The following is a 14,939-nucleotide window of genomic DNA, read 5'->3' on the forward strand; positions in this document are numbered from 1 at the left end:
CTATGAATGTTGTTGAACATACCTTGATGATTAATTGTGGTATAAAACTCATATAAGAGGTTTTAGAGAGATAAGGAATATATAACACTCTCTCAATCAAAAGTCCTTATTTTGACGTTTCCTCATCTTTAGTATGTGATAGTTTCACGTTTTGTACCTTATCAGTCCATGCTTCATCATTCCCTGGCTCCTATGCGTGAGAACTACTTATGGTATATAACATGATAATCCATTATTCTGGGACCTTCGACCTCTGTTGGGTTACCAACTACTTGGGATGAGAGTGACGTGGGTAGAGAAGAGCAATGGGTCAAGAATGGTTCACTTTCGGAGGTGGGGCAAGACGGCGGAAGAGTAGGGTCTCCAAGTCACCTGTCTCCACCAAATTACCTAGATAACCTTCAAATCACCCTGAAAATCTACGAATTCGGCCTGAGATTTAAAGAGAGACCACCTGGAATGCTACAGTGAGAAGAGTTCGCGCTTCTATCAAGGTAGGAAGACGGGGAAAAAGAAATAAAGAAACAAAAGGCCTCCAAGGGGGAGGGGCCCCACGAGGAGCCGGGCTGAGGCCGGGGCGAGTGTCCCCAGGACAGGAGAGCCCCGTCCCGGAGGAGCAGGAGCTGCACCGACCTTCCCGGGGGAAAGGGGCTCGCAGGGAGTTGGAGCAGGACCCAGGAGGGCGGGGATGCCCTCGGGCTCCCGGGGACACTAACAGACACCTGCGCCCCGGGAGAGTGTGCCGAGTTCCCTAAGGGCTGCAGCGCACACGGCGGGACCCGGAGCAGCTCGGGGGGCTCGGGGGCGGCTCCGCGGAGGGGGCTGCGGGGCGGGAGCAGCTCGGGGGGCTCGGGGGCGGCTCCGCGGAGGGGGCTGCGGGGCTGGAGCGCGACTCCACCAGCTCAGGCCCCGGAGCACAGGGCGCCGGGACACAGCCCAGGATCCGGCCTCCCCCGGGACAGGCAGAGGCCGGGAGGGCCCAGGACAGCGAGGACGCTCCTGCCCCGAGCTGAGCAGATCAGTGGCCCCGCCCCGGAGCCTCCAGGCCCTGCAGACAGAGAGCTCTGGAGCTACTGCGGGAGCTGACTCCAGGGCTGCAGAGCTGGCCCCGCCACTGTGGTTGTTCCTCCTGGGGCCTCACGGGGTAAACAACCCCACTGAGCCCTGCACCAGGCAGGGGGCAGAGCAGCTCCCCCAAGTGCTAACACCTGAGAATCAGCACAACAGGCCCCTCCCCGAGAAGACCAGCTAGAGGGACAAGTTACAGGGGAAGTCAAGGGACTTAAACTGTACAGAGTCACAAGATACACCCCCAATCCCCGTTTTATTTTTTTCTTTTTTTGCTTTTTGATTTCTGTTTGCTTCCGCCACCCCTTTTTTCTTTCTCTTTTTCTTCTCTCTTTTTTATTTTTTCTTCCTTTTTTGTTTTCTTTTTCTCTTTTCTTTCCATCTTTCTCTCCTCTCTTTTTCTCCTTTTCCCAATACAACTTGTTTTTGGCCACTCTGCACTGAGCTAAATAACTAGAAGGAAAACCTCACCTCAAAAGAAAGAATCAGAAACAGTCCTCTCTCCCACAGAGTTACAAAATCTGGATTACAATTCAATGTCAGAAAGCCAATTCAGAAGCACTAATATACAGCTACTGGTGGCTCTAGAAAAAAGCATAAAGGACTCAAGAGACTTCATGACTGCAGAATTTAGATCCAATCAGGCAGAAATTAAAAATCAATTGAATGAGATGCAATCCAAACTAGAAGTCCTAACGACGAGGGTTAACGAGGTGGAAGAACGAGTGAGTGACATAGAAGACAAGTTGATGGCAAAGAGGGAAACTGAGGAAAAAAGACACAGAAAATTAAAAGACCATGAAGACAGATTAAGGGAAATAAACGACAGCCTGAGGAAGAAAAATCTACGTTTAATTCGGGTTCCCGAGGGCGCCGAAAGGGACAGAGGGCCAGAATATATATTTGAACAAATCCTAGCTGAAAACTTTCCGAATCTGGGAAGTGAAAAAGGCATTCAGATACAGGAAATAGAGAGATTCCCCCCTAAAATCAATAAAAACCGTTCAACACCTTGACATTTAATAGTTATGCTTGCAAATTCCAAAGATAAAGAGAAGATCCTTAAAGCAGCAAGAGACAAGAAATCCCTGACCTTTATGGGGAGGAGCATTAGGGTAACAGCAGACCTCTCCACAGAGACCTGGCAGGCCAGAAAGGATATATTCAGGATATATTCAGGGTCCTAAATGAGAAGAACATGCAACCAAGAATACTTTATCCAGCAAGGCTCTCATTCAAAATGGAAGGAGAGATAAAGAGCTTCCAAGACAGGCAGGAACTGAAAGAATATGTGACCTCCAAACCAGCTCTGCAAGAAATTTTAAGGGGGACTCTTAAAATTCCCCTTTAAGAAGAACTTCAGAGGAACAATCCACAAAAACAAGACTAAATAGGTATCAGGATGACACTAAACTCATACCTTTCAATAGTAACTCTGAACGTGAACGGGCTTAATGAGCCCATCAAAAGGCACAGGGTTTCAGACTGGTTAAAAAGCAGGACCCATATCTTTGCTGTCTACAAGAGACTCAGTTTAGACAGAAGGACACCAACAGCCTGAAAATAAAAGGTTGGAGAACCATTTACCATTCAAATGGTCCTCAAAAGAAAGCAGGGGTAGCCATCCTTATATCAGATAAACTAAAATTTACCCCGAAGACTATAGTGAAAGATGAAGAGGGACACTATATCATACTTAAAGGATCTATCCAACAAGAGGACTTAACAATTCTCAATATATATGCCCCGAATGTGGGAGCTGCCAAATATTTAAATCAATTAATAACCAAAGTGAGGAAATACTTGGATAATAATACACTTATACTTGGTGACTTCAATCTAGCTCTTTCTATACTCGATAGGTCTTCTAAGCACAACATCTCCAAAGAAACAAGAGCTTTAAATGATACACTGGACCAGATGGATTTCACAGATATCTACAGAACTTTACATCCAAACTCAACTGAATACACATTCTTCTCAAGTGCACATGGAACTTTCTCCAGAATAGACCACATACTGGGTCACAAATCGGGTCTGAACCGATACCAAAAGATTGGGATCGTCCCCTGCATATTCTCAGACCATAATGCCTTGAAATTAGAACTAAATCACAAGAAGTTTGGAAGGACCTCAAACACGTGGAGCTGAAGGACCATCCTGCTAAAAGATGAAAGGGTCAACCAGGAAATTAAGGAAGAATTAAAAAGATTCATGGAAACTAATGAGAATGAAGATACAACCATTAAAAATCTTTGGGATGCAGCAAAAGCAGTCCTAAGGGGGAAATACATTGCAATACAAGCATCCATCCAAAAACTGGAAAGAACTCAAATACAAAAGCTAACCTTACACCTAAAGGAGCTAGAGAAGAAACAGCAGATAGATCCTACAACCAGCAGAAGAAGAGAGTTAATTAAGATTCGAGCAGAACTCAACGAAATCGAGACCAGAAGAACTGTGGAACAGATCAACAGAACCAGGAGTTGGTTCTTTGAAAGAATTAATAAAATAGATAAACCATTAGCCAGACTTATTAAAAAGAAGAGAGAGAAGACTCAAATTAATAAAATCATGAATGAGAAAGGAGAGATCACTACCAACACCAAGGAAATACAAACGATCTTAAAAACATATTATGAGCAGCTATATGCCAATAAATTAGGCAATCTAGAAGAAATGGACGCATTCCTGGAAAGCCACAAACTACCAAAACTGGAACAGGAAGAAATAGAAAACCTGAACAGGCCAATAACCAGGGAGGAAATTGAAGCAGTCATCAAAAACCTCCCAAGACACAAGAGTCCAGGGCCAGATGGCTTCCCAGGGGAATTTTATCAAACGTTTAAAGAAGAAACCATACCTATTCTCCTAAAGCTGTTTGGAAAGATAGAAAGAGATGGAGTACTTCCAAATTCGTTCTATGAGGCCAGCATCACCTTAATTCCAAAACCAGACAAAGACCCAACCAAAAAGGAGAATTACAGACCAATATCCCTGATGAACATGGATGCAAAAATTCTCAACAAGATACTAGCCAATAGGATCCAACAACACATTAAGAAAATTATTCACCATGACCAAGTAGGATTTATCCCCGGGACACAAGGCTGGTTCAACACCCGTAAAACAATCAATGTGATTCATCATATCAGCAAGAGAAAAACCAAGAACCATATGATCCTCTCATTAGATGCAGAGAAAGCATTTGACAAAATAAAGCATCCATTCCTGATCAAAACTCTTCAGAGTGTAGGGATAGAGGGAACTTTCCTCGACATCTTAAAAGCCATCTACAAAAAGCCCACAGCAAATATCATTCTCAATGGGGAAGCACTGGGAGCCTTTCCCCTAAGATCAGGAACAAGACAGGGATGTCCCCTCTCACCACTGTTATTCAACATAGTACTGGAAGTCCTAACCTCAGCAATCAGACAACAAAAAGACATTAAAGGCATTCAAATTGGCAAAGAAGAAGTCAAACTCTCCCTCTTTGCCGATGACATGATACTCTACATAGAAAACCCAAAAGCCTCCACCCCAAGATTGCTGGAACTCATACAGCAATTTGGTAGCATGGCAGGATACAAAATCAATGCCCAGAAATCAGTGGCATTTCTATACACTAACAATGAGACTGAAGAAAGAGAAATTAAGGAGTCAATCCCATTTACAATTGCACCCAAAAGCATAAGATACCTAGGAATAAACCTAACCAAAGAGGTAAAGGATCTATACCCTAAAAACTATAGAACACTTCTGAAAGAAATTGAGGACGACACAAAGAGATGGAAAAATATTCCATGCTCATGGATTGGCAGAATTAATATTGTGAAAACGTCAATGTTACCCAGGGCAATTTACACGTTTAATGCAATCCCTATCAAAATACCATGGACTTTCTTCAGAGAGTTCCAACAAATTATGTTAAGATTTGTGTGGAATCAGAAAAGACCCCGAATAGCCAGGGGAATTTTTAAAAAGAAAACCATATCTGGGGGCATCACAATGCCAGATTTCAGGTTGTACTACAAAGATGTGGTCATCAAGACAGTGTGGTACTGGCACAAAAACAGACACATAGATCAATGGAACAGAATAGAGAACCCAGAAGTGGACCCTCAACTTTATGGTCAACTAATATTGGATAAAGGAGGAAAGACTATCCATTGGAAGAAAGACAGTCTCTTCAATAAATGGTGCTGGGAAAATTGGACATCCACATGCAGAAGAATGAAACTAGACCACTCTCTTGCACCAGACACAAAGATAAACTCAAAATGGATGAAAGATCTAAATGTGAGACAAGATTCCATCAAAATCCTAGAGCAGAACACAGGCAACACCCTTTTTGAACTCAGCCACAGTAACTTCTTGCAAGATACATCCACGAAGGCAAAAGAAACAAAAGCAAAAATGAACTATTGGGATTTCATCAAGATAAGAAGCTTTTGCACAGCAAAGGATACAGTCAACAAAACTCAAAGACAACCTACAGATGGGAGAAGATATTTGCAAATGGCGTATCAGATAAAGGGCTAGTTTCCAAGATCTATAGAGAACTTATTAAACTCAACAGCACAGAAACAAACAATCCAATCATGAAATGGGTAAAAGACATGAACAGAAATCTCACAGAGGAAGACATAGACATGGCCAACATGCACATGAGAAAATGCTCAGCATCACTTGCCATCAGGGAAATACAAATCCAAACCACAATGAGATACCACCTCACACCAGTGAGAATGGGGAAAATTAACAAGGCAGGAAACCACAAATGTTGGAGAGGATGCAGAGAAAAGGGAACCCTCTTACACTGTTGGTGGGAATGTGAACTGGTGCAGCCACTCTGGAAAACTGTGTGGAGGTTCCTCAAATTGTTAAAAATAGACCTGCCCTATGACCCAGCAATTGCACTGTTGGTGATTTACCCCAAAGATTCAGATGCAATGAAACGCCGGGACACCTGCACCCCGATGTTTATAGCAGCAATGTCCACAATAGCCAAACTGTGGAAGGAGCCTCGGTGTCCATCAAAAGATGAATGGATAAAGAAGATGTGGTTTATGTATACAATGGAATATTCCTCAGCCATTAGAAACGACAAATACCGACCATTTGCTTCAATGTGGATGGAACTGGAGGGTATTAAGCTGAGTGAAGTAAGTCAATCGGAGAAGGACAAACAGTGTATGTTCTCATTCATTTGGGGAATATAAATAATAGCGAAAGGGAATAGAAGGGAAGGGAGAAGAAATGGGTAGGAAATATCAGAAAGGGAGACAGAACATAAAGACTCCTAACTCTGGGAAAGGATCTAGGGGTGGTGGAAAGGGAGTAGGGCGGGGGTTGTGGGTGAGTGCGTGATGGGCACTGAGGGGGACACTTGATGGGATGAGCACTGGGTGTTATTCTGTATGTTGGTAAATTGAACACCAATAAAAAATTAATTTATTAAAAAAATAAAGAAAAAAGAAGAAATGGTTCACTTTCTTTTATCTCTCTGACCCAAAGATAAATACTAACTTTGGTAGAAACTATATCTGGCTATAATATTTAATGTCCTAAAGATTAAAGAAAACATAACAGAATTATATTAGATCCCAGATAAATTTAGAATCCCATAAAGATTTGATCTTATATCCCTCAGTGTTCAGCCATAAGCTATTTGTTTTTAAAGGTCTTAATATCCTTACTCCATACAGAGGCCGCTTCTCCATCCTGCTCTCAAATATATGCATAACTCAGGAAGACCCTCATTCTGCTTTTCAAGGTGGGCCAAGAATATAATCCTGCCTCACACACTCTCATAATTATCTTCACTGTCATGTTCTATGTAGGGTTTCACTGTCATCTCTTATGTGCTCTGACAATGCAACCCTGCTAGACAATCCCATCAGAACAGTAAAATAATATTGTTTATTTTTCCAATTTCAAGCCTATTTGAATGTGTGTGTGTATGTACACACATACACACATATATATATTTCTAACCTGATCCAATTGATTCTCATACATTAGTAGGTCAAGAATATCTGTATATTCTTCCTAGGGTTTCCAAGGTCTTGGTTTCTGAACTTGAGAGCAACTGCTCAAAAGAGAACACAGTATAGTGTGTCTCTGCCCCAAAGTCATAATCAATAGCAACTTTTGCAGTTCCAAAATAACAGATTTTGCTGCCTCTACCATGGTCATTATGCTTTAACATTTTTGAAGTGAAGCTTCTATCACTTTTCCTAATTTCTTCAATGATTTAGCAGGAATAACTTTTATACTAAAAGAGTCCAGAAATAAAATCTCATACCTGAATGATGTCAATGGAAAATTAACTTTCCTTGTCTTCATTTCACATCTGGGAGAAAAGTTGATTCAGAGAGTTTAAATGATTTGCCAGAAAGGTCGCAGTAGTGATGGAGCTGATGGATTCAAAACAGGTGACTCTTATTCTAGGGCTACACTGTCTTATCAAATGTCACCAAATGTGACTTCTTAGCCACTGATGCTGTACGCAGCCAACAGTCCTACAGTCTATGTTTTGGTGGATCTCTAACTTTTTCATTTCTCCAGATATGTCAACTCAGCCCAGTCTCCTTCAATTCAATCTCATTAATGGGGTTCCCATTGGTTTCAGATCCTAAGTACTGGATGTGTAAAGAAGAGCTAGAGAAAAAGAAGAGTATTAGAGTGAAAGCAGATCAGCTTATTTCCTTGTCTTTTCCCTGGTTCAGAGAGCATCTCTCTTGCACATGACAGTTTTCCTATAACCTAGTGTAGCATTTTGAAATTTCAGTAAAGCAGAAGTGACAGTCCTGTAACTCACAAACTCCACTGAGATCACTCTTATGGCAAACTTGTCTTAGCTGTCTGTATATAAATTAGGAATTCCTAAAGCTTTCAATATGAAAGTTGCCATGAACTGCTTTGTTTCAAACGGAAACCTTTGAAATGCTAATTAAAAAGTATTCTTTCCAAAGAGACTTTAAATGATTTTGGGGAAAGTAAACCTACTTTATTAAATTTTTACTGGGAAGTCTTGTGAGTGATTGGGCAGTTTTGTGAACTACTGCAGGACATGACGTATATATTTTAAAAGTCACTCTAAATCTTAGGGTGTGGCAGATAAAATGTTTATACTGATTATATTCTATTGGAAACCATAAATACAGATAGATTCAACACAGAATTTAATGATTTGAGATGCTAGGAGACAGAAAAAAAAAAACCTTTAAAAGTATTTGAATTATCATCTTCCTTCTGAGATGCTCAGCTTCCTCAAGATAGAACATACCCTTTGGGGAAGATAAATTTAATCTTTCTAAGGGCACAGTTATAATTGTTACTGTTTATACTTTTTGGTTTCTTTCTCTGTCTTTCCTTCCTTTTCCTTTATTTTCTTTCTTCCTTTACTTTTTCCATGTAATGTTTCCTTTTTATTACCTTGGAATTGGAATGTGATTGAGTGAATGAATAAGTATGCAAATGCACATAACAGGAAGCAGGTTCTAGAGAACCTTAGGTAGAATTCTTTTTTTTAAATTAGTGAGTACTCCAAGAGAGCCAAACAATTACCCAATTTTGAGCATAGTGGAAGCATAGCTGCCTTCTCTCTGACCCACATCTCCTGATCTGTTAAATGGCTTGAGTAGCTAACAACTGCATAGCCTGAAGACTTAGGAACCATTCTAAACTCCTTTTTTCCTACCATAAATTTTCCAACCTCCTTCTCAGTCTATTGGCCAGCAGGGATCAGATTCTTTGTATCTAAGAATTGAATATTTTCATTCCTATTGAGATTTTGTGATACCCAATTTGTCCATCATTTGTATCATTTTTATCATATTGCATATATTATACACCACGATAAGAGATTTTCCTTTTGCTGTCTGGATATATTTGCTTTATTAGTATATGAAATGGAAAGGAAAGAAGGAAAAATAAGTTGTATAATAAATATCTTATAATCAAACATGTTCATTATTTTAAACCTCTGTGTCAATGCAATGTCATTTTTTCCTGTACACATTAATAAACAAAAACTATCATATCCTAGAAAATAGTGATCAAGGTTGTTTCATGGAGAAAGAAATTGAGAGAAAAATAGCATTAAGGAAAAATCAATTATATATATAATATCTATATATTATTTATATAGATATTTATGTAGATATTATAATTATATATAAACAGTTCCTTATGAAATATACTGAACCAAATGCTTTATTTCTTTTAATTTGAAAATATAGTACAAAAATAATCCAATTATAACAGTAGAAGCAATGAGATATTTTGGGGCAAGTTTAAGAAGTTTTGATTTAGATACTAATTTATAAAAGTAAACCCTTCTTTGAGATGACTTGGAATCTCATAAGACTACCATATATTCATTAGAAGTTTTTTTTTTTAATTTTTATTTATTTATGATAGTCACACACAGAGAGAGGCAGAGACACAGGCAGAGGGAGAAGCAGGCTCCATGCACCGGGAGCCCGACGTGGGATTCGATGCCGGGTCTCCAGGATCGCGCCCTGGGCCAAAGGCAGGCGCTAAACTGCTGCGCCACCCAGGGATCCCCCCATATATTCATTAGTTTTCCTTTTTCATCACTGCCATCCTTTTCTTGATTTGTTATAAACAATATGCTAGCTTTAAAGAATAATTTTTAGGATGTGGTTAAAAGTTTTTCTGTCCTAAGCTCTGGCAATCTATTTATTTTACTTTTTTCCCCTTGATTTCTTTTCTTTTGTCTGGAGCACAATCTATTATAGTTTTTAATTTTATTTTATTTTTCTTGTAGTTTAAACAGACTTTCTGTGGGTGGGAAGTTTTATACCTGCCTGAAAATATCTTTATTTTAATTTTTAAGTTAAGTTTTTTATTCTGAGATAATTATGGACTCACATTCAATTACAAGAAATGATACAGAGAGATTCCATGTAGTCTTTGCTCAATTTCCCCCAATAATGACATCTAACAGAACTATAGTACAATGTCAAAACTGGGAAAACGACGCTGTGATGATATTCATCGACACAAAAATGTTGCATATTTAAGTTTCTTTTTCATTATTGCTTCTCAGTATTCAAAGGCATGGATATGCCAGAGTTTGTTTAACCTTCATCAACTGAAGGACAGCTGAGTTATTTTCATCTTTTAGCTCTTGCAGTGGGGAAGGGAGTGCCAAAAAATGCCATGTGTGATGGGTTCAAGTCAAGAGAAACAATATTTTACCTTGTCTGAGTGATCTCACAAGCCCTCTCTGAGGAAGTAGATGTTATAGCTTATTACTTGATACCTGAATATAAAAAAAAAAAGTTAAAAACAGAGCTAAAAATGTTGGCAGGCAGGGAAACAATACTCCAAAGTTTTTAGATAAGATAGAGCTTATCTTATTTTGGAGAATTAAAGAACTTCACAAGGAAAGCTATAGAGTACAAAGGAGGAGAGGTGAGAATTTGAGCAGATAATCAGAGGTGAAAATAGAGTTAGTAAAGATCAGGTGAAGGATATTTCCTTTCCAAGGAAAATGTGAAGCCATCAGAGTGTTATAAGTAGGTGCTAAGGTTATCAGATGTAATTTTGTTAAAGATTTCTCTGGCAGTGGACTAAAGAGCAGAATAGTGGGAGGCCATATTAAATCCAACCAGATCAACTTGGCAGTTATTATAATAGCATAGTCTGTGATACTAGCAACTGAGAGAAGCAGATATATTTTAGAGCTAGTTAGGCTAATGAACATGATTTGATATGGGAAATGTGAGAGAGGAAAGGATTCATGAAACTCCTATTTTGTCGATGGAGAAATCCATATAATTAATTGAAATTGAGAACAAGGGACAAGGTATACGTTTTTGAAAGAAAAGAAAGTTTTGAAGAGAACAGTAGTGTCAAATGCTGTCAAGCAATCCAGGAAAGTTAAAGGCAAAAAGGTGCCATTAGATTCATCCACAAAGACATTTCTAGTGGCAGTGATGAGAGCAATTTGAGTGGAGAATTCTTTTGCCTCCAGGATTGTTATCTTTCCCTGGATTTTATCATAAAATTACTCAAGATTTTCATAAACTTGTTGATATAGGTCTGATTTCCAGAAATTTTAGATTGTCTCAATCTGAAAGACGTGTGATGACTATAGTGATGATTTGTCTTAGTACTCTTTGATACTCAAAGCTACATTGTTCTACCCCCAAAACATGCTTTGTTTTGAAATGGTCAAGGATAGTTATGTAGTTAGAAAAATTTGTGTTTCTTTTCAGAAGAAGGAATACCTGCTTTCACCAACTGGTTAGTAGTAGTTATAAAAGCCACAGAACCAAGCTTTTCAGGATAAAATGGCCCAAAGACTCCCCTAGGAATGATTCTCCTAGGCTCTCAGTTACCAGAGAACACTATTAACAATGGGTGTCCTGCAAGTTGAGCATGGAGCTCTGGTCACATAGCTTCTGGTGGAGTGGGAAGCAATGGCCATTCTTGGGCCAAGGGATTGTTAATAGGTATATGAATTTTAAATATGTCAAATTATATTATACATCATTTGAACAAAATATGAACATGTCAAATGTGAACAAAAATAGAAATCTGGTTTCACCTATTGAAGAATTTCTAAATAAGAGATTTTAATTTCTCCTCTCTGTAGGAAAGAATTCAAGGTGTGATTGATTGTCATTATGAGTATTTTATATATCACTCACTCATGGTGTCAGACTCGAGGACAGTAAACCAACAGCCCTGGGGTTGTAATGACATCTGGATTACTGAAGTCAAGTTCTGAGACATATTGCAGACCTAATCATGGGTATACTGTAGATGGTATTTTCACATACTTTTAAATTGCCCAAATTAGAGGTCCTTCACATACTTTTCACATACTTTTAAATTGCCCAAATTAGAGGTCCTTTTCCCCCAAATTACACAAAGCTCCTTCTTCATGTTGAGTTGGCCTACTTCATTTTTTTCTTTTTACTTTGTCAGAGACTAATCTTGAGAAATGGTAGAAAATTTTCCACAAAAATGCCAGATATGTCCTTGCATTTTACATAATTACATAGATTACAATATTTCAGAAAAGTTCTGTATTTTAGCGAAGTTATTAGGATATTCACTAGTTTGAATAATTAACTGAATGGCTATCTTGCAAACCAAAGTCCTCCTCCCCATATTAGAATATCTAGAATGCTGTTTTTGCTCAGTCACCCTTTTCTCAGCTTAACATCCTTCAATGTGTTCTTCAAATATCTTCAAATATCTGAGGGTGGGGATTGGGGTGGAGAAGAAACATAGTTTACATAACTAGTTTAACATAGTTTATTATATATTAAATCATGGGAGCTCTTGGTTGACTCATCAACCAATAAAACTTCAGCCACTTCATTGGTAGGTATGTCCAAAAACTATTCTTTGTATCTAAGCACAAAGCCACATATTCTTCTGAGGATAGATGGCCTCAGTAATATCACAGGAAATGTTAGTATGCACGTGAATATCTGGGTCTCACTACGGTTATTGGATTCATGGTCCCAAAACTAACCTTCACCTTCTTCTTGTGTGTAGAAGTCTTGCCTTGCCTGTTTCTTTTTTTTTTTCTCTCATTATAGGAATCTGTCATGAGTATAGTTTTCATCACACATTGTAGCAAAGCACTGAAAATGACAATTGCACAATCACAGGTGATATATTTTTATCTCTCAAAACAGTGAATGCTTGTCTCTGCTTTTATTCAACTTTCTAGAGATGCCGATACCACCAATCGCTTCTTTCTCTTGACTTCCATAATGCCATTCTTTCCCGTTATTTTTTTCTTCTTACTGGTTACTTTCTTGTTTCATTTGCTAGTGCCCTCATGTTTTTCTCCCTCACAGAGTGAAGTTTCTCTTGGAGCAATTCTGAGCTCTTTTTTTTCCTTCTATGTTCAGTCTCTAAATGATGTGAAACATCTACAACTTGTAATGATTCTCATAATTTTATCACAATCATATCAACTCATCTGAGGCCTACACTCATATATTCAGCCACTTACTTTGCACCTGCAATTGACTATCTCCTAGATACCTTAATTTAAAATATCCAAATGGAACTCACGATGCTCTTTCCCGAACTCACAACTCAATCCTCATTATCTGTGCAGTTGGAGCCACCACCCACCAAGTATGTCAACCCAGAAATGTGGGAGGTGCCCCTGCTTTCTTCCTTTCCCTTACGTAACAAACTTCTGCAAATCCCATTGTTTATCTTCAATATATATGCGTTCAATATTCTTTCTTTACACCTCCATGGTTAGAGAGTTTGTAGAGATGGCCATCATTTTGTGTCTAGATAGAGCAACAGTTACCTCCTTCACCCTCAAAGCTGTCCTCCCCACAGCAGCAGAGGTGAAGCTTTGTCTCAGGCTTGCCTCTGTGAAACCGAGCAACCAGGGAAGCCACATTACTTATTTCTATTCTTAAAATTACATATAACCCTTGCATTCCACTGTGAAACAAAAGGCAAACAACCTTCAATTGCTCCTGTGCCTTCATTCTCACCAACCTTAAAATGTGGACCAATCTTTGAGATGTTAACGTTTATGTTGCTTCCAAAATTAGGTTGCAAAATCTATAGTTTCTAGGAAGAAACATGTCTTCTTACCATCTAATCTTTTGTGCCTCAGATATAAAGGTACTAAAATATCTGTGAAAAGCAAAAGAGAGAGAGAGAAAAAAAAAAGAGGGAAGGAGGGAAAAGGAAGAAAAGACAGAGGGAGGGAAGTTGGTTAGAAAAGAAATGTATATACTTGGTCTCAGAGGTACCAATAGAACAATTATTGAGAATAATCATTTGTGATTAATGATGGACATGGGGTATTATTTATGATGTTCTTCTTATAAGTTAGAGAGAAAATAAACCCAAAATAAATGTAAATCACCACCAAATGGATATTAATTAAATAATTCATTTTACTCCCACAGAGCAGATTCCTTTTTTTTTTATTCCTTTTTTTTTTTCAAGACTTTATTTGTTTATTCATTCACCCTGTCCTGAAGGCGGCACTAAACCTGTAAGCCCCCCCCACCCCACCCCCCTCCCGGGCTGCCCCAGAGTGGATTTCTAAGCATGCATTAAAATCATGAATGCAAATTATATTAAAAGAAAAAATTTCTCCTATCATAAGTTTAAGTGAAAAAGTCAAATTCAAAGCATTAGAAATACTATATAAAATATTAAATATGGGGACACCTGGGTGGCTTAGGAGTTGGGCATCCACCTTTGGCTCAAGGCATGATCCTGGAGCCCCTGGATCCCTGCATGGAGCCTGCTTCTCCCTCTGCTTGTGTCTCTGCCTCTCTTCCTCTGTGTCTCTCATGAATAAATAAATAAAATATTTTTTTAAAATGTTAAATATGCTTTGAGCCCCATTATACATGTTGTTGAAAATGGCATAGAAAATTTATCTTTAAATATTTACACATGAATGAAAATTACAGAAACACTAATAGTTAAAATTTCCCCATTTATACTTCATGGATTTTCTAAACTATTACTTCATACTTTCTTATAAGTCAATGTTTAGCATTTTTATAAAATCCACAATAACATCTTTAAGATAATCTGGATGTTCATTGGCATCAACATATCATTGAGTCTCCAGGGATGGCAAAGCCCCAAAGTGGAGAGAGCCTATGTCCCAGAATCATATTTGGAGAAGGGTCACCTACTTATTCACAAAAATTTGGGCTTTCTGTGACAAGCAATAAGTTTCTATTCCTTTGAACTACTGAAATTTTTGGGTTTCAGCTCTTGGTGTTATTTTCCCATGAATATTCTCAGGAAATATTATTATTTTCCAGAATGAAGTAAATGCGAGTATACGGACATTAAAATAACTTACGCTATTCTAT

The 14,939-nt window shown here is 38.6% G+C and overlaps 1 long non-coding RNA gene across 22 annotated transcripts in view; it reads right to left on the minus strand.

The window, feature by feature from the left end:
* Positions 1-14,939, minus strand: part of LOC140631729 (uncharacterized) — a 125,305-nt gene that overhangs the window by 86,275 nt on the left and 24,091 nt on the right. For 14 of the 22 annotated variants that reach the window (XR_012029250.1, XR_012029243.1, XR_012029239.1 and 11 more), the window contains 3 exons: positions 12,593-13,731; positions 10,300-10,363; positions 7,376-7,487 (listed from right to left, as the gene is read on the minus strand). This is a non-coding gene — a long non-coding RNA (uncharacterized lncRNA). The remainder of the gene's footprint in view (positions 1-7,375; positions 7,488-10,299; positions 10,364-12,592; positions 13,732-14,939) is intronic. The other 8 variants (XR_012029254.1, XR_012029252.1, XR_012029251.1 and 5 more) reach the window with 5 other exon arrangements.

The sequence above is a fragment of the Canis lupus genome, chromosome 4, assembly GCF_048164855.1.
Source record: "Canis lupus baileyi chromosome 4, mCanLup2.hap1, whole genome shotgun sequence".
Taxonomy (NCBI): domain Eukaryota; kingdom Metazoa; phylum Chordata; class Mammalia; order Carnivora; family Canidae; genus Canis; species Canis lupus.